This window comes from Coloeus monedula (genome assembly GCF_965178545.1).
Source record: "Coloeus monedula genome assembly, chromosome: 3".
Taxonomy (NCBI): domain Eukaryota; kingdom Metazoa; phylum Chordata; class Aves; order Passeriformes; family Corvidae; genus Coloeus; species Coloeus monedula.
The window spans coordinates 37,719,876-37,741,420 of NC_138783.1; the positions used below are offsets into that span (position 1 = coordinate 37,719,876).

The 21,545-nt window shown below is 40.8% G+C and overlaps 1 protein-coding gene across 4 annotated transcripts in view; it reads left to right on the forward strand.

Moving 5' to 3' along the window:
• FAT3 (FAT atypical cadherin 3) overlaps positions 1–21,545 on the forward strand; it is a gene marked incomplete at both ends in the record, with an annotated part of 308,065 nt that overhangs the window by 155,294 nt on the left and 131,226 nt on the right. The window lies entirely within an intron of this gene.

Here is a 21,545-nt window from a genome sequence, read left to right on the forward strand (position 1 = left end):
ATAAATTGATACACTGCTCAACTTAACTGAATAAGCCAAGAATGCATTAGGAATAAGGAGAAAAAAGATGCCCAAGAATTATCCCATAAGACCAGGTGGATAAGCACAAGTGCAAATCTCAGATAAATTTATGCTGAGAAAAGATCTTGTTTACAAACAGGCACCGAACAGGGTGTTTGTGGAATTACTGAGAAGAGTTATGCTTGATCCCCAAATTTAAATAATGGCTTCTAGTTGACAGCAGCTTTGATTACTCCTTGGAGCTACCCAAGCGAAAGACAAACTGATGCAGTTGTCAGCCTGATCCCTGACTATCTGGAGTCATCATGTTCTGACAAGTGTATCAGGTACAGATGTTTGTAAAATTTTCTTAACAGGAGAGTCAGACAGGTCTGTCTCACCCATCAGCTGCCTCACATGTAGAGAGGCCACCATGATCACTGCTTCTTGCTTTCCTCCCATTCTTGTTCAACAGAGAAGCCTGATATATTCCCCACAAGCCCTATAAAGGTTGTAGCCTACGAGCTCTGTTCTTGCATTCATTCTTTGTATGTGTACACAGATACGTTCATATATTTCCTGTCTGGATTCCCCTGCTTTTCTACCCAAAGAGGAGCAATAGTTGAACCTTTTCTGCTCCACTCTGCCCCATTTTACATGCTCCCCAGGTTGTCTAAAGAGCAGCAGTAGCCAGATTCTCATATTGCCTCAATATGCATAAAGATGACTCAGGAACCTTCAACTTTTTTTATCTCCTGGTGGATTTCTTTTTTCCACTGCCCTCAGAGCTGGACACTTCTGCCTGGATCTCTCACAGCAGCATTCCCAAGCACTGGGTGTGAAGAAGTGACTCAAGCTCTAAGCCTGCTCTGCTGCAGTACATGGTTTTCAGCTGTGAATAGTCCTTCCCTATGAGCCAGTGATATGCAGCCAGAGGTGTAACCATGTGCTGACAAAGCATAGAATCACAGAATCATTCAGGCTGGAGAAGACCTCTAAGGTCATCAAGTCGTCAAACAGAAAGCACAAATTTACATTCAGTGATTGATAGGAGGGACACTGAATATAGTAAAATCTGTACCAGAGCTCATCATGAAAAGAGGAGTTTAGCAGATAGGACTGATTCCTAAGAGTTGCGCCCATGTGCCACATATTAACACAGAAGTATTTTCTCTCCTTATTTTAAAGGCATTAGTTTAATTCAGACCAATTATGAAAACAGTTTGTTAGGAACTTCAGTTACTTCAGCTTAGGGGCACCCAAAATGAAAAAGTGATCTGATTAGAAGATGTAGTTTTTCAGTCTTCTAAAAACGTTTTTAAGGTACCTTCAATTGTGGCACCCCAGATTATTACATCTGAAAATTAAAAGTAGTTGTTGAAATACTGTTTTTACGCTTATGCTTAAGAGCACAATAACTGTAATTGCCCTGCTGAACCTTAACATCAGTTACTTACAATTCTTTCAGGTGCAAGCTTGTTTGCTTGGTAAGCTGGCTCAGAGAGAGACATTGCCAGCATTCCAGTGCACTGCTGCCATTCAAGGCTGCAGCCTTTTCTGGTTTCTAGCAATAATTTGACCTAGATATTTCTGTGGATCTTGTACAGATGTGGAAGAGAATGGAGCAGCTCAGCAGGTGCAAGCCCTGGTTATTGGTGATTACTCCTCTTAGTCTTTGGCTCTGATTTGCGAAGGTAGAAACATTAGCAGCACATCAATTCTTACTCCTATGCTAAGAAACATGATGAGATTTGACAGAATGGATGAAAGTGACTGATCATTTATCCCTTTGCCAAGTAGCTAGTGAGTTGATATGAGAGAGCCAAAACTCCTAAGTCCACTATACTGTTCACCGTATTCTTTCTCAGCTATGTTTTGGGGACAGGAAATACCATTACCATGGATCCAGCATCTACCCAGCCTTTGCTCATATTAGTAAAATAGGTCTTCAGTATCAGGATGGCAATGTGTGAAACTATTCTCCGAAGTGCCAGTTTAAAAAATGATGATGATTTAAATGCTGCTTTCAGATCAGGTATTAACTGTTTGTATAAGCAAGAAAAAATGTTTCAGAAAAATATCATAGAATCATAGAATGTGCTGAGTTGGACGTCCAACTCCTGGCCCTGCATGGGACACCCCAAGGAACAGACCAAGCACCTGTTTCTCAGTTTTTGCTGGAAATGACACAGATTTTGTCCAGTTTTCTAAGTTGTGTCTGTAAATGAATCTTAAATTCAGTCATTTGGAGAGGATAAGAAGTATACGGTCATATTTTATTTCCATTTAATATAGTGCATATCCTTTGGAAAAATGCCATCCCATGCTACATGCATTGAGGTACAGGATCCAAGCTCCTAAACTACAGTTGTTCTAGAAGAGGAAATTTTGGTTATTGGTATCATGGGCACAGAGAGGAGGTCAGCTGCTAAGTGTTTCAACTTAGTTGTAAATTGTTTTAATATCCTGTTGTCTTTGTGATACTTGAACAATCGACATTGCTGCAAATTGATCGTATTCCTGTATCCTGAGTTTACAACTGAAACAGGAGAAGCGGAAAAGAGTGTATGTTGAGGAGCTGGTTAGAGGGAAGGAACTTGGACTTGTTCTTCCTGAAATTTTTACTGCCTTTCACAGGTTTTTTTATGGGCTCCAGGAGAGATTTGAATGAGGTGTTAGGTTGAAAACTGAACTGAGAGGCTGTTCCTTATGTAGGGGAAGATAGTATAAAGGAATTAACTGTTTGACAGCTGGACTTGGACTTTTGATGGATATTTTTTACAGGAGAGTGTGAATCCCCCTGGTCCTTTTTCAGCTGCTCCAAACACAGGGTGTAGCGCTCAGAGGGTCACTGCTCACTGTTCCATTCCTGTGCTGGGAGCAGGGGGATGAGGACTGTGTGGTGTTCTTCTCCTCCTGCCTCTGGGCTTCCCAGGGAGCCAGGGCAGAGGGAGCTGTGCCAGGATGTGTTACTGTCGTGGGTCCATGGTGGGTGACTGCCGTGGGGACATGACAGGGAAGTATGAGGGTAAGTGGGACCCAGGAGTATGTGTCTGAGCCAGGATGCCTCCTGGAGCTGGTCTCCCTGGGGTGGAGGTTGTGTTCAAGTCCTTACTCAGGGCTTGGTTTACAGGCACTATCTGGCCTATAAAAAGCCATTATAACATAGCAAGTACTTGCCCCTAGCAACCGTTGTAGGCTTGCAGAGAGAACTCTGAGAAATAAATTGCTGCTCTTCAACATCAGCTTGCACCCACCTCATAAACCCGTTCCTGAGCTTGGCACTGGGAAAGAAAGAAAGCAGGATTCAACCGCAGACTAGAGTTTTGTGTTGTGGTTTAATTTTTACACTGAGAGTTCGGTTATTTTTACCTAACAAACAACATTATTACCCCTATAACTCTCTGTGTGTTGGCACGGGGGCTCTGCTGCGCCGGTGTCTGACAGCTTGCTAATAATGGAGCGTGGTACGAGCACGTCCTGTGCCAGCAGCGATTACTGCGAGCAGGCGGCAGCGCGATGACAGCCTTGAGAAGCAGCAAGCGCAATCTTAGAGGTGACATCGGAGGGAATTTCCCAATTATTTCTGCTTCATTAGGCTTCGGGTGACTGGAAGGTCGCACAGCAAGTGCACTCCCGCCCAGAAGGTGCAGGTCACCTCTTTCAGGCTTCTCAAAATGGTCCCTTTATAATTAGAGGATGTGATTTAGTTTTATTATATTTTTTAAAAGATAATAAACTATTGACAGCTGAGGTTGCAGGCTGAATTTAGCCATAATCACAACCACAGATGCTTGTGTTTTCACACAAGTAACTGTACTCATTAAGTCTTCCTGTATAAACAGCTAAAACTTGGTACTAAATTGCCAAAGGAAGCCAAGATCTCTGAATACCACCGTGCTGCTGCCCAGGGTGCCTACTAAATATATGGAATGGGCAAGGGGGGAGAGGGGAGAGCAAAGAGTGATGAGGACAGCTTTTGTGGTGGTGCAGCTGACACTGAAGGATGGGATTAATCACAGAACATCCTGAGTTGCAAAGGACTCACAAAGGATCATTGAGTCCAACTCCTGGCCCTGCACAGGACACTTCACGAGTCACACTATGTGCCTGAGAGCATTGTCCAAACACTTCTTGAGCTCTGCCAGGCTGGTGCTGTGACTGAGATAACTTCAGGCCATTCCCTTGGGTCCCGTCACTGGGCACCAGAGGGAGGAGATCAGTGCCTGCCTTTTGCTTCCCCTGGTGCGGAAGTTGTAGATTGCCACAAGGTCTCCCCTCAGTCTTCCCTTATTTAATTAGTGTCGTTTCAGAATTAGGCTTCTGTGCTTAGCCAGGCATGCAGACTGATCTGTAGGTACTGGAAAGAGGAGGCAATCCAGGCTGCCCAGCAGGCCCTCCTGTGTCTCTTAAAGCAGAAACCTGGATTACAGGCTTAGGCAGGACACCCAGATTTACTTAGCCAAAACCAGACAAGATGACTTTTGTTCTCTGTGGTGTTTGGAATCATATCAGCTGAAATATTAATACTGTTCCTGTGACAGCATGCTGTTGCCATGATGTAGCTCTCAAGAAATTACTGGAAAGGTGTGATTTTTTTCACCCTTAGATGTTTTAATGCAGAGCTTTCAAACAGCTCCATTTAAGGTTATATATTCTGCTGGTATCATTCCTGTGGTAATGGCAGTGCGGAGCAAGAATGGAGACACAGTATCCTCTTGCAGGCCCTTGTCCAATGCCAATCCTTTGCTTCCTCCCTTAGGATAAGAGGACAGAGAAAAATTGAGCTCTTGGTGCTCAGAAGCTGCTGTCATGGGTGGCTGAGTATTGAGAAAAGCAAGAAAATAGATACATCTGCTTGCAGCCCTGAGCACACACTCATTCAAGGGCTAGCTGGGGTCTGACTTGACTTCTTAGTCCTTCCAGGTTGGACCTATTTGTCAGAGGATGACAGTACTACAGAAACCAAATATTATCAGCCAAGAAACCACTTCTGCAAGGAGGATTTTCAGTTGGTGACATGCCTCAAAGTTACATAGAATCACAGATTCACAGTTGGAATGGACCCACAAGGGTCACTGAAATCCAGCTCCTGGTCCTGCACAGGACACCCCCAAGAATCACACCATGTGCCTGAGAGCATGGTCCAATATATCACTGTATAAAGTGCCGGAGAGACTGAGTGGTTTGGGGTTTATTTCCATTAAAAAATACAAGTTTGGTTTTTTTGGGGGGTCAAAATAAAAATTTAAAATATCTCTTTGTTCTTTTTGAGAACAGCAGTCTAAATGCCTTTACTACAGCTTTCACTCCCCTGGGATGGACAGCCCACTGAGACAGCTTCCTCTGAGCAATAGGTTTTGTCTCTTTGAGATCCTGTGAGAACTTGGACTCATGAAGAGAGACCAGGCATGAAGAGAGACCATTAGACAGCACAGTGGGATCCTCATATCCAAACTCCTAGTTTTAGAGAAAAAATATTGAAATTAAAAACACTGTAATGAAAAGGTGTGGGTGGGTTTTGGTTGGTTTTTTTAACAAAAAAAACAACCCTCACAACTGCTGGAAAGTGAGAAAAGCATTTCCTTTGATGCCCAATTTTGTCAAAATCACTTGGGAGTGAGTCTATCACTAGTGGTGAGCAGTCTAGGAAGGTATGAATTAGCTTGATGCCAGGTAGGGTCTGGGAAAAAGCCATATAAGACAAAAATTAAATTAAAATCACTGGAAGTAGGAACCTAAATTGTTCTTTAAATTATTTGTCCCCATCACTGTGTTGCAGGAGCATGTATGAAAAGTAACATTCTCTTTTTATCCCTCCAGCTGGGAAAAAAGCACTCCATATGTGGGCATGGAGTGCTAAATGAGAAGTCCTGCGGGTGCTATGGCTGGGAGCCAGATGTACCCAAAGCCCTAGATGCTTATGTGTAGGAACATGCACTCATGAGCTCTCTACATCACATGCAGACACCTAAATTCAAGTGTCTTAGTCTCAAGATGACTCTAATCTGATGTTTCACGTTTAAAGAATTACTAATTTTTCAAACAGTTCTGCTGCCTGTAAAAGAAACTTGAATTTGTGTTTTCTTCTTCCCCAAGAAAAAACCTGAAACAATTCCTCACGGACTTTTGCATATTTCCAGAAACCTGTTCAGTATATGTCAGTTCTGTTCAGCATTTTCCATATCCATGCCCTATGTATTTCCAACATGACATGCCTTTTGTTTATCCTATTGCATGGCCCACTTGGACATTTGGGGAAATAGAAGATGGTTGGAAATGAGGAGTCCATGTGTCTAGTTGTTATCTGTGCTGTTGCAGTATTTGTAGTCAGTGCTTCAGTCTTTCCTTGCTTGTGCATTTCTATGTGTTTGACCTTGAGGAAGTCACTAAGAGCCCCTCTGTGCCTCTGTTCCCCAATTGTCCAATGTCAGCATTGCTCCCTGTCTGCATTGGCAGCCCATTTTTTTATTTTTTTCTGGTTAAGGAATTTCTTATTGTTTCCTGTGAGATTGTGCTGGTATTATCCAGGAAAAAAAAATAAAGTGATGTGTATCCATTATCACTTTGATGGTTTCAGCAGCCTCTTGGCAAACCTGGTTTCAGGGAAAGAGCAATTTGTTTTTTTGTGGCTTGGAGTGAAGTTTAACCTGTGGAGAGTGCTTATGGGAGATGGGGGTGGTTTTCTGGGATTGTTTTTCCTCCCTTTGTCAAGTTGTGTACTGTGCAGGGTGCACTTTCTCCCAGGATGAGTTGACAAATAAAATACTCTGTCTAAAGCAATCTTGATGTATCCAAACCTCTCTCCGAGTGAGGCCAAGCACTTTGGCAGCTCCTTTTTGCAGTGAGGTTCTCCAGAGCTGACAGCCGAGGTGCTGCTGAATGGGCCAGCACAGGGCTGGTGCTGATTAATGATGCAAGCACAGCTCCGAGGAGCAATGCCTGAGCAAACAAGGGTGATGTCAGCCCTAGCAACAGATGGCAGAGCCCTCTCTCCCGTGCTCCGCGGGCTGCTCCAGTACTCGGAGCTGGTGAATAAGGAACAATGAGGGTAGCGCAGGGTTAACCGCCGCTTCTGTCAGCGTTTTTGTGCTGGCTTCGCTATTTCACAGCAAAATGCCACTGGGTGAATTGATTATTTTTTGTTGTTTTGCTGTCCAGACGTGAGAGAAAAGTGGCCACAAGCAACTTTTAGCTCTTGGGGCCGCCTGGTAAAAGGGGCACAATAAACATCCTTCCTGCAAATGTGGAAAAAAGCAATTGAAGGTGGAGCTGTTTTATAGAGGTTTCTGATGCCGTTGCAGATTGTTATGGGTCAGTCGCTATTTCTAACACTAACCTCAGCTGCTCAGGGTGGCTGGAAATGCCCGTGTTAATTACCATCAGGCTGAGGTCTTGTCTGTAGACACAAATTGTATTGCTTTAACTACACTGGTATCATTAAAGCAGTACAAATACCCTGAAGTGAATGCAGTTACAGCGGTATAAATGAGCTTGTTTATCTCATAATCTATGCTAGTATAAAGCACCTTTATACCCATGTAATTGCACTCACTGGGGGTTGTGCCAGTGTAAATGTTTTGGTACGAAAATCAATAACTGGCATACTTGGAGGCTGTCTGGGGTCTGGCAGGCTGGAAGTGCTGTGCTGCAGCAGCTTCCATACTGAATGCTCAGCTATTTTTGTTTTTAGTCTATCATTCTTGTCTTGACCTAGAAATAAAAATTTAATGGAAAGTTGAATTTATGGTGGCGGCAGAAATAGGGGTCGCAGGTGCTGCCTTCCCTCCTTGAACTGCAGTGGCTGGAGGATGACGGAACCATCTGAGCCACGGGATGGGAGTGGTCCCTTCCTGCACAGAGACAGGGAAACAGCCAGCCAGCAGGCCCTCCCGGAGAAATATCAATGATGGGAAAGAGAGTGATGTAGCTTAAAATAAGAGGTGGAGAGCTGCTTCCCTTTTTTCTGGGACTGCTCTAATTCATGCCATAAAACCACACTGACAGCCCCAAATCCAGTAGTACCTATGGGGGTAGGAGGCAATCCCATTTTGTCTCCCTCACCTGCCTCATAGGGTTTTTATTTTAGGGCTTAGAGGCTGTGACTCCCCCTACCAAACTGTAGTGATCTGCACCATCTGTGAACTGCCTTTATAGTGACTGGAGAGAGAGAGAGAGAGACTTCTAAATTACATTTTATCTCCTCTTAGCTTGGATATCTAAAAAAACCCATATAAATCATGCTTAAGATGTGCCTGCTTCTCTGCTTTGACTGTACAAAGATGTTTGTCAGCTGGGTGGGATGCAAGTGCAGTGGGTCTTACCTGTCCTGGTTAACCAGGGGCCAGTTCTGCTCCATGGCACCTGTGCTGGCCCTTGGCTTTAAGAGAGGTTTTGGTGATGTGGCTGAAGAAATATTACTGACTCTTGGAAAAATCCATGTACTAAAATTGCTTTTACTCTCACTTTTTTGTGCCTCTGTCCTCTAACTGACAAAGCAAAATTATTTTGGGCCATTGGGTGTCTTAGTGAACTTTTAATGGACTGTTTGCTCATTCCACTTTTTAATGAACTTTTGTTGATTATGTTGCTACTTCACACTGTGGCTACCTTGATTCATTTCTGTCTGCTCATACAAGCAATTCTTCTGGAAGAGAAAAGGCCTTTGTAGCTCTCTGTGCACTCCTGGTTTTGAACCACCATCACCACTCTTCGAAGTAGCCACCCGGATTGCCCAGGTCCTCAGCAGCACACTCAGTCACTGTTACCAGATATCATGGCCCTTTTGAAAATAGCAGGATTTTGTTTGTGGGATTGGATCTGTGGCTCTCCCAACTCTAATGCAGCCCCATCCCAGCTGCCAAGCCGTCTCCAGTCTGTTCCCAACTCCTGCGTGTCTCCATGATTCCCCACACAGTGGCTGTTAGCTCAGTGTGCCTCAATAGATAAAGGGTAGATACTGTTTAGAAGCTACCTGGTAGTGATTTCCTCCATCTTAAATGTTTTAAAAACCTAATCCATTTACCTTTTACTTCTGAGTGTTTTAGTTTCATCAAACACTACTTACAGCAGTTATAACCTGATCCTTTTGGATCCTACTGGACCAGTTTCTAGATTTAGGGCTGTGCTGTTGCTGTAAAAACAATACTGCAACTAAAAAGAATAGTTTGGGTGAGTGAGGAGGCCTAATTGATTCATCAAGGGTTATACAGCACAAACACTTCAAAGCATCGTCACAGGATCCTGCTGTGAAATGCCACTCAGCCTCCTGCCACAAGAAGCCCAAGGAGCAAATGCTTTGCATATTCTAAGGAACTACTGAGTCTTAAAAAACCCAAAACTAATAGTTTTTCCTTGCACAGAGACTCTATGTCAAGTGCTTTATTTTTACCTATATTTACCCATTTTTTATTTCAAGAATGACTCTCAAAATTGCTCAGATTCTTAAAACATGAACCTGAGAGACTGAAGTGTTTTCAGTGTTCTTCTGCTGTGCCCAGCACCAGTCTTCAACACACAATTTAATAGCTAAGATTCCTTATCTGTAAAATAGGAGAAATCTGTTTAACCTGAGGAGGAGCTGACCTCATACCTCACACAAGCTTTTGGTGCTGAATTCGTTGACAATTATAGGGTACAATGTAATCTTTGTGTGCTAGATGTTGTTAAAGAACATGATGTTAAGGTTCTTAGATTTGTCTGAAGTTTTTTTTTTTTTTAATTATTTTGAAGTGCATGTTGAAAACTATGGAGTCACTGAGGAATTTTTATTTCCAGTTCGTTAAAACATACTGAAAACTATGGAAAACAGGTAACTTAGTGTTGTTTTGAGTCCCATGTTTGAGGCAGTTTTATTCCCTTCAGTACTGAATAAAATGTAACTGATCTGTAAATCAACCCTTTGATGCAGTAAAACTGCCAGAAACCAAAACTGATCTGGCTCAAATGATAGACACTTACTCTGGCTGACAACTTATACATTTAATTGGAAGCTACAGCTTTTGAAATGAATTGGACGAAGTGAAATCATCACAGTCTCAGATGTAGACAATGACAGAAGCCAGTATGTTCAGTTCTCTTCACTGAGGCTTGTAACACAGAAAAAGCTGATGATCTTACTAGATTGCGATTTAAGATATTTGCCCTTCACTGAATAATGAGCTTGCAATCACATTTTGCTGAAACAGGTTCTTTGAACAAATGAAACTTAAATCAGAAGGAAGTTAAATCTCATTTCTTACTCTTCGATCAAAACCTTCATGCTTGAGTGCCTCATAGAGAGGAACATTAGGCTCACATTTCTGTAATCTTATTTGTTATTCAAGATTTGCTCCTGATAGCTTAAACTACTGGGAAAAAAAAAACAAAAACAAAACCAAAAAAAACAAACCCACACCCATACGGCCTTAAAAATGGAAAATCAATTCATTTCCACCACTTTGCAAAGCCTTTCATTATAAAGGGAGAGCAAAGCAAGTAGAAAAGAACTGCATGCATCCAAAGTCACCAAATCTTTTCACTTGTTCCCAGGGCTCGGACAACAATGCCACTATGAAAATAGCACCGAGGAGGAAGAGCATGCTGGGTAATGAGATGCAAATGAGCACACCAAGCATCCCACTCTGCCTCGGAGCCTTTGTATCCAGTAGTGCAATAACAACCAGCTTTTGAGTCATGATAGGTTAGCACAGAATAGGTTTCACAATGGGTGTATGTATTATCCTTATGGTTCTCCTCAGCTTGTGGTCAGCAGGATAGTTAAACATGGCATCCATTTCAGTGAGAAGCTGCCTAGATTAAAACTAGCTGAAACAAGAGTGTCACAATTAATTGTAACAAAACTCAGTGTGAGACCTTGTGAAGGGAGAGGGACATTTTATTTTATTCAACTTGATCTGGAACTTGTTTTTTCTTACACTGTCATACTGTGCACACCAAGGCACATGTATCCAAGTGCTGTGGCCAAGATGACTCTCATGGAAAACTGAAGTCCTCACTCTGTCTCTTGGGTTCTTCTTCACTGGCAAGGAACAGAACAAGTTGGGGTTTTTTTGAACAGGTCTTATAAACATTCAGGAATTAACAGTTAGTTTTGCATTGCAAATTTCTTTATTTCTGTTTCTGTAACTCATTGCTGACTCTCTTTGTCTCATCTTGGATCTCTTTAATGCCATCATCTGTCCTTTTCTTACCATGATAGTATAGGTGATGTGCTTTGTGCCCTCCTTCTGTTACCAAACCAGAGATCTCATGCTGTGACAGGTCAATGCTGGGACCTTATCAGAGCTGTGTGCCCAGATGAAAACAGTATGTTCCCCAGATGTCTCCTTGGCTTAGCAGTATAGACCATTCCTTTAAACCTGACTGTAGTGTCTTTCAGTGCTTTCACACATACACGTTTCCATTCCTGTTTCATCCATATCCATCATATTTTTAAAAGGGACCTGTGCAAGAGGGAGGCATCTAAGAAGACTTGGATTTACGCAGAGGACTAAGCTGTTTCACAAGGCTGGGGCACTGGGCTGGCTTCACAGAGAAAAGCAGCTACTGTTCCTGTTCTAGTTTTGCTGTGCATTTTTGCTGTTTATTATGTGCTGAGCCAATGATGTGGGGGCCACACCTAATACTGTATTTTACCCTTTGATAACAGTTTATAAATCCATGCTCAGAGAAGCAAAAGAAGGGCAAATTTTAGAAAATGCTTAGTGCTGTTGTAGCTGAGCTTTATGATATTGTTAGTTAATAATATCTTACAGAAATAACTTTCTTCCTTCTAGGTCACAATGCACTTTACAAAGAAACATATCCATTATCCCAGTTTTATGGGAGGGCAAACTGAAGCACAGAGACAGAAAATGTGCCATATAGGGTTACAGACCAAGACAGAGGGTGAGCAGGAAATCTAACAGAGGTGTCTCAGTATGGTTTCTCAGGCAGGAGACCACCGTGGGAAGGGCAGCAGATCTTGACAGTGCTGAGTGCGAGTTGCATGTCATGAAAGAGGGCCATATATCTTCTCTGTGAAGCTTCTTTCCCCAGCTCTGTGTTCTGCCTCCAAATCAGCAAGATCACCTTGCCGATGAATCATTTTCTTATTAGAGATGAAGATGAGATTGACTTGACCTGGGGAATCTGCAGGGAGCACAAGGCACCACTCTTCCAGCACTGTGGCTTTACTGAGCTGGAGACAATTGATGGTCATGAGAAATCAGCACCTTTTGGTTCTTAACACATTTGGGGAAAAAGCTGGTGTTATTTTTCCGTTGTCAAGAACAGCGCTTGGTTGAGGGAAGAATGCAAAATCACTTCTCTTTAAAAGGTAATGAGGGTGTGTAGATTAGGGGGAGAAACTGACAGCTGTGCCCTGCACACCCTCCACACCTCCTCCACAACTGAGAAGGGAAAATACCAGGAATTCATCATGCTGTGGCCTATCTTATACAAAGCATACATTGGAGACTTTTTTATTATTCTTTTTTCCCTCTTTTGTCATAATATGCCAGAGAAAGAGATCGAACAAGAATTCATGATGTATCCACACCCAAGGTGCAGAGTATTTGCATAGACCCTTTCCACTGAAAGTAACACCACCACCCCTGCCACAGATATTATGTAAGTCTTCATTCCTGCAAACAGTGAAATTAATTAGCATAAATTATATCCAGAGTCTAGTTAGGATCAGTCGTTGCTTTTGCAGAATTACAAGGCCTTTGTGCACAAAAAAATTAAAGAAAATTGTTTAATGATGATGTGTGCTGGTTACTAAGCTAGCCACCAGTTAGAGATATTTATAGCTATTCCTGCCACTAATAATGATATGCTAATTATAACCCAAATAGAATTCTGTAATTTCTTCCTGAAAATGGAAGCAATGTAGGGAGATGTTAAAATCTGTGCTGAGGCATCGTATTAGCAATTAGGTTTTTAGGTGGCCCTGCACTTCTGAAGGGAAGAAAGCAAAAGAAGATAGGAGTGCTATTTCTATTCTTACATATTTGTTTGAGCCTAAATAAAGGATTTAAACTTGAAAACGTTCTTATCCTACAAAGCATTCTCTGTGAAGTGTTTTAGAAGCGCTAAGCCCGTGTGGGAGAGTCCCTCAAGGGCATTTGCTCAGTTGTTCCAGAGCATCACAGCCCCAAGAGATGACTCAGGCAACGATGACAGCGCCGAGAAATTGCTCATCAGTTGTGCTACAGAGGCCAGAGCAGCTTGGGCACATTGAATATTACCATTTAAATATTGCAGCTGTGGACTGCAGACTGTGTCTGCAATCTTAAGGGTAGGTCCTGAGGGATTATTTTAGAGGGCAAGCATTTTGGGTTGCACTTTGAGTTTCATCCCACATGAGTTTTCAAGGAGCACATCACTGAGATGCCTGAAGCTATTTCCAGTCCAAAGTGACCACAGTCAGGTGGTGACTGTGGTTTGGTACGGCAACCTTTGCAGACCTTATCCTGCTGTCCAAAGCAAATTTGGATTTGGCTTCTTCCTGGCCAAACATACCTCACTGCTATCACTCTTATGTCAAGTAAGAATAACTATGATAATTTCTGCTCCAGAAATGTGAAAGAATTGGCACTTTAAATGCAACTCCTGTAACAAGTAACTACTGAGGGGTATTATAAAATCTGAGATTTAAGCCATGCAGCTCAGAGATAACAAATAAAATTTCAGCAGCAAAGAGCAGGAAGACAGGGTGAAGAAATAAGCCTTGCAGTCACAGAACTATTTGTCTGACCTCTGTCAACTGCAAGGCTTTCAAACATATTTTGAAGGACAGAATAATTAAAAACATGAAAATAAATAGAAAGCAGGGTAACAGTGGTCATGGGTTTATTAGAAGTAAATTGTATCAGCCTATCTTGATGTCATGGACAAGATAAATGGTGTTCTAAGAAATACTTTGTATGTCATCTACGTGGACTTCAGTAATGCATTTGATACGGTTGCACTGTAGAATTTATGAGGCACGAGGACTTGGAGATTAATTGTTGAATTGATACTGCATATGGGCCTGGCTAAAGAGGAAATAAAAATGATGAGTCTTGAGTAAGGAATTTGCATGCTGAAGGGCATACATTAACAGATTATGTCAAGTATTGGCTAGACAAATGATCTTATATGGTGGTTTCTTCAGTGGTGCTGGCATCAAGAGAGGCAGTTTGCTCTCATCCAGAGCTGGAAGGCATCATCCAAACCGTAGGGTTTGGGGAAAAGGAAAAAAAAAACAGACAAAAGGATCTCTGGGAGTTTGAAGAGTAGAAATTCATTAATGAAGTAAACTAAACAGTGTATTTGAGGATTAGTACTAGATTGCTGCTCCCTGCTAGATGAATCCACGGGAATCAGTAGTTAGGCTGCTTTAGTGTGGCTGTATAGACGTTATCTGGAGCACAGTGTTCTCCATCCATCAGGCTTAGGAGGAAGGAAGGCTGGAACTGTAATGCAGGGAAGGTAATGGCAAATTCATTAGGTGAGAGGGAGCCAATACAGCTTGTCTTGTTTAGTTGACCAAAATGAAGCTGCAAATTGTTCATAAATGCAGTCTGGAAACCAGGATATTCAACAGTCGTGTTCGCAAATAACCTTCCAGGAGAAATATACAGAACACAAAACCTGGGCACTCCACAAGTGAAGAACATTTAGAAAAGTGTAGTGGCTTTGCCTGCAGTTCCTGAGGACTGCACTGGCTGAGTTTTAAAGAATGAAAGGGAGTCCCTCTAAAGTCCCCTGTTTTACAGGCGGAACAGACTGGCACACCATATTGTCACTTTAAACATATTCTAGGAACAAAAAAAGCCAGGATCTGCCTTTAAAGGAAAGCGTAATCCAAAATCTTCATTAAAGTGAATGTTTGCTGTGCATTTTGTTCAGAGTTTTGATATTTTCAGCAATAAGCTGACGGAACTCTTTAACGAGAGACAGAAGGGACAATGAAAGAAGAACAAAAAGATTTTGCTTCAGCTTCTCCTGTTTTTTTTTTTCCCAGACATAACCATGCATTAGAAAATGTAACTGTTTTTAAAAAGCAATCATTTTTTATACCTAGCTTGTTTCAAAAAGGTCGTTCCACTCCCATTGTCACCTCAGGAAAAACAATAAAGCAGCAGTCCTCCACGTAATTGCACAGGCTCGCCTGGTGGGTTCTCTTTCTTGTTCAATGAAGTATCATTCATTTAGATCAGAATACAGTCTTTCTAAATTAGAGGTTTACATGTGTAATTATATAAAATGATATGTTTGTTTACATCTCCAAGTAAAATGTACGTCGTTTTCTGTCATTTATCTTTGAAATTCAATTTTGCTTTGTCGATCCCTAATTTATTGCAGGAGATGAATGTGCTGTTAGAGTGTTTACAATGCCTCTCGCTGCCTGTGGATAATAGAATTACCCTGGTTATTGCTATTCATTTCAACATTTCTATGGTTAGAAATACGCGATAGTTTTACATTCCTGAATATATAGTGCAAATCCTAATGCTATTTATTGTGGCTCCTTTTTTTTTTATCCATCTAAAGACTTAAATTTACTTTCAAAGAATAGTGGGACATTTGACAGCTGATGGCTGTATTTCTCAGCAGCTGCGTACTCTCTTCTGTGTTCATAGATGCGTGGAGAGGCTGTGTTCATACCTTTGTGTGTAATGTTAATAAATATTTTCGATTTCTAGTAAACCCGAAAACTCCCATATGAATTTCTCCCAATTCAGCCCTGGGGCTTTGGTGAATGAGCAGTGTGTATAACCAGTCACTGAATTTATGGAACATTTTTGGAAAAACAGTGTTTGTTTTACTTATTCCTTTTGTCTGTTTAACTGGTTGGGTTAAAAGGCCTTTACTTCCAGCAAGCAATCCCAAGGCATTATTTTTCCAAGCAGAACTTTCAAGGTTAACTCTACAGAATGTTTCCTTTGATATATTCTGGAGGTTTTCTTTCTGTATTCCTGTTCCTTACAGTATTTGAAAAAGGCAGACTGGGAAGCACATCCACTTTGGACTGTAACAGGATAGGAGCAGTGCTGCAGGATGCTCAGAGCATCTCACAGGGCACAAGAACTCAGTGGAGAAAGGTGTCTAATTTCATATTCTTCTTTTCATTTCAAAATTGTTCTCTTTGAAGATGAGGATCAATATCTGAATGAGGAGAAGGTTTCCCTCATCACCTAGGGTCTGGAAATCTTTCAGATGAGGAAGATTTCCTTTCGGCTAATCCATCCAGACCGTCTCTGTGTGTGTGTGCATGGGACAGGTGTGGCCCTGTGCTGCCTGGGAGTCCCAGGCAAAGATCCCGACTGCACTGCGAGTGGGAATGGTGTAAAGCATGTACTGCTATGACTTGGAGCCAGGCAGCACGTTCTGAGGTTGTGTTTAAACCCTGCATAATAACCTGAAGTCCCTTGTTAGGCTTCCAACCCATCCATCCCCCACTTGCATTTTCTTAATAAAATGTTTTTTATGGATATGCAGAGCAGGGGAAAAAAATTAATAATGGACAGTAAAACGTGTAGTAGATTGTATCCTATTAATCTTTTGCCAGGGAAGGGGATGACGTTGCTTTCTGTCTCAGCTTCATATCTCTATGAGGACACTCAGCCTTCAGCTTAAAACAAAAAAAAAATTTATTTGGCTTCTTTTACTTTAGCCTGCTTGTTACCTGTCTTACACTTTTTTCATATTTCACCTAAACAAAGTTTGAGAATGAGAAATCAATAAAGGAGTACTTCAGAATTACTTTAAAAAAAAAAAAATTCTTTATACTATAAAATTTGCAGCACTTCCAGAGATAGCAGTAAAATATGCAGTCTCTCCATACCAGATTCTGTTATCTTTTATGCAGTACTTCAGGAAACAGCTCAGGTAAGGTTATCCGTCCACAGGTTGAATGAAAATAATTTCATTTCATAAGGAGAAGGCTATTGAACTCTACTTGGCTTCACAGCCATATTAGGGAAATTCAATCTGTGTCCAAAAATAGCCTGTGGAAACCTAATTTTTGGTCCCTAAGTGCTGTAGTACTGAAAATATGTGAATTTCTTCTAAGTCAAGGGTCAGTTTAGTTACTATCGCACCTACAGCCGTGGGCTGTTCTGGATGTGTAGAGAATAAGCATCAGAAGAAGCAAACCCAGAGCAGTTTTTCCCTTTGTGTAATACTGTTCAAGCTCTCCAGTGCTTCAAGATTTCCTCTGCCATAGCCTTTGCACTTAACAGCCCCTTATGAATTTTTCTTCTGTGGCCAAGTCCACAGAAGAAATTTGAATTAATGAATTAATTTGTTTCCAACAAAACCACTTCAAATAACGCATATATATGGAAAGAATGAATATCAGTAAACCTTAGAGCTAAATATACCTCTGTAAATATGTGCGTTTTAGGATAACTTTTAATATTCAGTTTATGGGGTAGATGCAAAATGTCACACACATGCATATCCATAATCTAATATTTGACTGTACATGCAGTATATATGTATTTGTATAGCACTGTCTGTCTACTTCAGCACACACAGGCAGGCAGAGGTTTTATTTCTGTGAGCACCCTTCTGTGAAACGAGAGCTAACTGAAGGCAGAGCATGGATTAAATCCTTCACTTTGATCATCATCAAATTCTACAAAAAACAATCTAAAAAATTATAAAGCATTAGTCATGCTGTTGAATTTGTAACTATTCCTGATTTTATGTCATGTTCAGTGATCCAGACACACACGTGTATTCATCCACACACATGCCTGGCATTACCCCTATGACATTAGACCTATCACTGTTTGCTATTAAGTTACATTTCTTCATTTGCACTCCAGTAACTTCAGGCTTCACTAATTGCAAGTGCAAGGTAACTCAGGTGGGTTTTGATTTGTTTCTGATGGCCTTCTCCTTTCTTCAGCACATTGCAATGTGCTAAAAGCATTATCCTAAGCATCAGTGCTAAGTGTTGCTCAAATGTCTCAATCACACATCTGACCCCTTTTAACTGGTGATTTGTTTGCAAGGTGATGCATTGGCTGAAGATTGTATAGGCTGATGTATTGACTAAATTGTCAGGATTTTTGTGTTGGTCCTGTTCTTTCTTCTGTGTCACTAAGACTGCATCTGAGCACTAAGGCAGATCTGCCTTGTTGCCCACCGTACATCTCTGGTTGTTCCATCCACATTATAAAGTGATGAGATGAAAAACATTGCCATTTCTTCTCCATCTACATGCTGAATTTCCTTTTACAGAGGAATGATTTGGGAGACAGTGATGATCTTATCCAGTGTATAGTGAGGTTTTGGAGGGGTGTTGCCAAGTCGGTGTCAGCTGGGACTTGTGACTATGTCCTGCAGTATTATGGGACATGTTGTGTAGAGTGAACTTGTTCACCTTCCAGCATTTCCAAACTCTGTAACAGGAGTAGAACAATAATTGTTTATTTGTTAAGATGGGAAAAATACTCCAACAGCAAAAGTGACAGGTATCATAGAAAAGCATGGTGTGTAAGACCTCCAAGGTTTTATATAGCAAATTATCTCCAAGCTGAAATACTGGGTCAAGCAATGTTTTAGAGTTTAACAAAACAACTTGTTTATATGGTCTGAGGACTGCATGTGCCAGGATGAAGAGCGAGATGTTTTAACTCACAAAGTCAAAGCAAAGTATGACATTCTGTGAGGAGAGTGACATAACTTCGTTTGTTATTGGATGGTTTTACTGTAAATAACTTCTATATTGAATACAGTATTCCTCTTCACTTTTGTGGATGTTCTTAAAGATCACAGTTATAAATATCTACTGCCCTTAGCAAGACCATGATGTTTCCCTGGAAATTTGAGAGAAACCATTTGAGAGGTGTGCAAGAACTTCTGCAACTTGTTAGTGGGTTTGACTTTTTTTGGATAAATGCATGCTGTATTTCCAAGCTGGCTTTGGAGAGTTGTCCATATGGCTGTGTCTGTAAGGGCTGCAGCACATACTGAAGATAGGAAAAAAGGGAAGGGTCATTTCCTATCATTGTCCCCTTGTGACTTTCTATCATAACTAGGAGTGCAGCCTAACATAATTTCCTTGGGTTTATTTTTCTCTGTGAGTTGCTTTCTGTAGATAATGCCTTTACACCATAGCAGAGTGTGACAATTCAATACAGTTAGATAAGAACTAAAACTGAGATATGGTCTCTTGTACAAAGTCAAGTTTCTCTCGGTTGCCCCAATGTCTTGAAACTGAAGTTCTGCATTCTGCTAAATATTGCTATTATTATGTATCTGTGGCATGGAGTAGTGAATACAGGAGGGAGAAACACAGTAGGGTTTTCATAAAACTCAGGAAATTAATTTCTTTGAGACTGGGCTGGTAAAGCTGTTGGTAGTGTTCGACATAACCGTCATACTTATTTTTTCAGTTTTGATGACTACTCTTCATAATTTCTTGAAATACGGTTTTGTAATGTGGAAGAACCAGATTCATATCCATGGCAATACATTAAAATAATTAAATAAATATTAATACCATGTAATTAAGACCTGTTTTTATGTGTAGTCATATTTTGAGCTGTAGTGTTGGACAGCATGATCTGTCCCTGACTTCAGGAATGTGTGAGAACAGAGAACAGGAGAGGAAACTAAAGGCCTCATAACTGCACACACATAGGAACAGTTATTCCTACACATTAATTGAACAGCCTGATGAAACTGCCCAGAATGGGCGTTGCATGTAGAGCTGTCTTAAAGCAAAAACAAGCAGTTGTGATGGTTCACAATCAACATACTTCACGATCAGGTCTGCAGAACTGATGGTGATGGTCTGCTCCCTGCCCTTAGGATTGGCTGTGGAATCTGAGTGATAAATCTTCTGAGATCTGCTACATTTAAAATACAGGCAGTTCTGTTGTAGAGACTTGCTATGTATTCATATACCTCTTTTAGAAGAAAATTCAGGTCTGAAGGCACTCTGACAATTAGTGCAGTCAAAAAGGCTCTACATTAAACAAAGGGAAACAAAAAGCCTCCTTTGTGGTAACAGTAGTTTTGTGAGAACGAGCAGCAGTAGTAGTTTTAGTTTTACCGGTGAAAGACAAGTACTATTCATTCTAAGAGTTCATGGTACTCAGTTGCAAATGTTAGCTCTTGGTCTTAAAAAAGAATGTGAATTTCTCTGCCTGAAGAAGTTGATGAGGACAGAGACTTTCTATAATTTACAGCTAGAGATCTCTTGTTTGAGAGGACAGTAGGTAGAGTTCACAATGGCAAATTAGCAATGAAGTGGAAGATTCTATAAAACTTAGGATATTCCTTACTGTGATTAGGTTGTGCTTGATAAATATCCATAGTGACTATGCATGTGATGAATGGGGATATTTCAAATTTGAAATCTTCACTTTATCAATTTATTGGGGCTGAACTTCTTTCATAATTAGGAATTTCTTGCCTGTATCTTTTTGTTCTTTTTAGACATGGGGAGATCTTGTGTGAATGACACCAGTTTATCATCTGTGCTGTCATTTCTGTTTAAACTCATGCAGTGAGTAGATAGATGTCTCCCATATGGTGTAACAGTTTTGAATACTTACAACTGCTTGATGCAGGCAATACCAGTTTTGTTTTTTCAGCTTTTTCCCAGCACCAGGTTATTCCATGTAATTGTAATGATGCACTCTAATTTCTGTGACCTCCCCTTGGGTGTCACTTCTGTGGTCTGATACATCTTGTAACGAGTCTGGAATCCTGGAAGCAGAGTCCACTTCCCTTTGTTCATTTCATCACATTACTTCAAGTAATATTTCTCCCCTTTTCACCAAAATAGGTGAAGAGATTCCTCCAAGGAGAAGGTGATAGCATATGAGGAGCTGTAGCTGTAGAAGCCTTCTGGGACTAGAAGTCTTACGTAGATGTAAGATGTTGCTGATAGGTTTTTTTAAGAATTCAGGGTCATCGTGGATTTTTGTTTAGATGCTTGGCTAGTCTGATAAATTCAATATGTAGAGTAGTTCATCCAGGGAGAATTTATTTTCTTGTTTCCCTTGGTAATCTTAAAGATGACAAATTCTTGAGAACAACTTGGCCCATGGACATCGTCTCCAAAATCAGCTTTATCTCTAGGAAAAGTTGGTCTGTCAAAAAACAAGCACATGATGCATTTTCCTATCCAAAGAAATGTTTTGTATGAGGGAAACTCCAAATCTGCCCTTTAAATCTCTAGTAAGAACAAAATAAAAAACTAAGCTATGTTCCTAGAAGATATGCATCATTTTTCTTGAGGGAACTTTGGAAGTGTTTCCTTTTCTTTTCCTTGGTATAAATCTCACAGGAGTTTAATCATTCATGAAAGTACATTGCTTAAAATGAAAGATATCTTGATCATCCTCATGCAAAAGAGTACATTATTTTAAAGACTCAATTTGAGCATGGAACAAATTGATGAAATTGTAGTACAAAACCTTTAATGCATTAGAATGATTACATTTGGAAATCATTATGTATACAAGTAGTTATTATAGAAATAACCTTCTTTGTCAAGTATTCTTGGCGTGGAAATAATCAGCATCCTATCCCATTAATTGTTTGAGAAC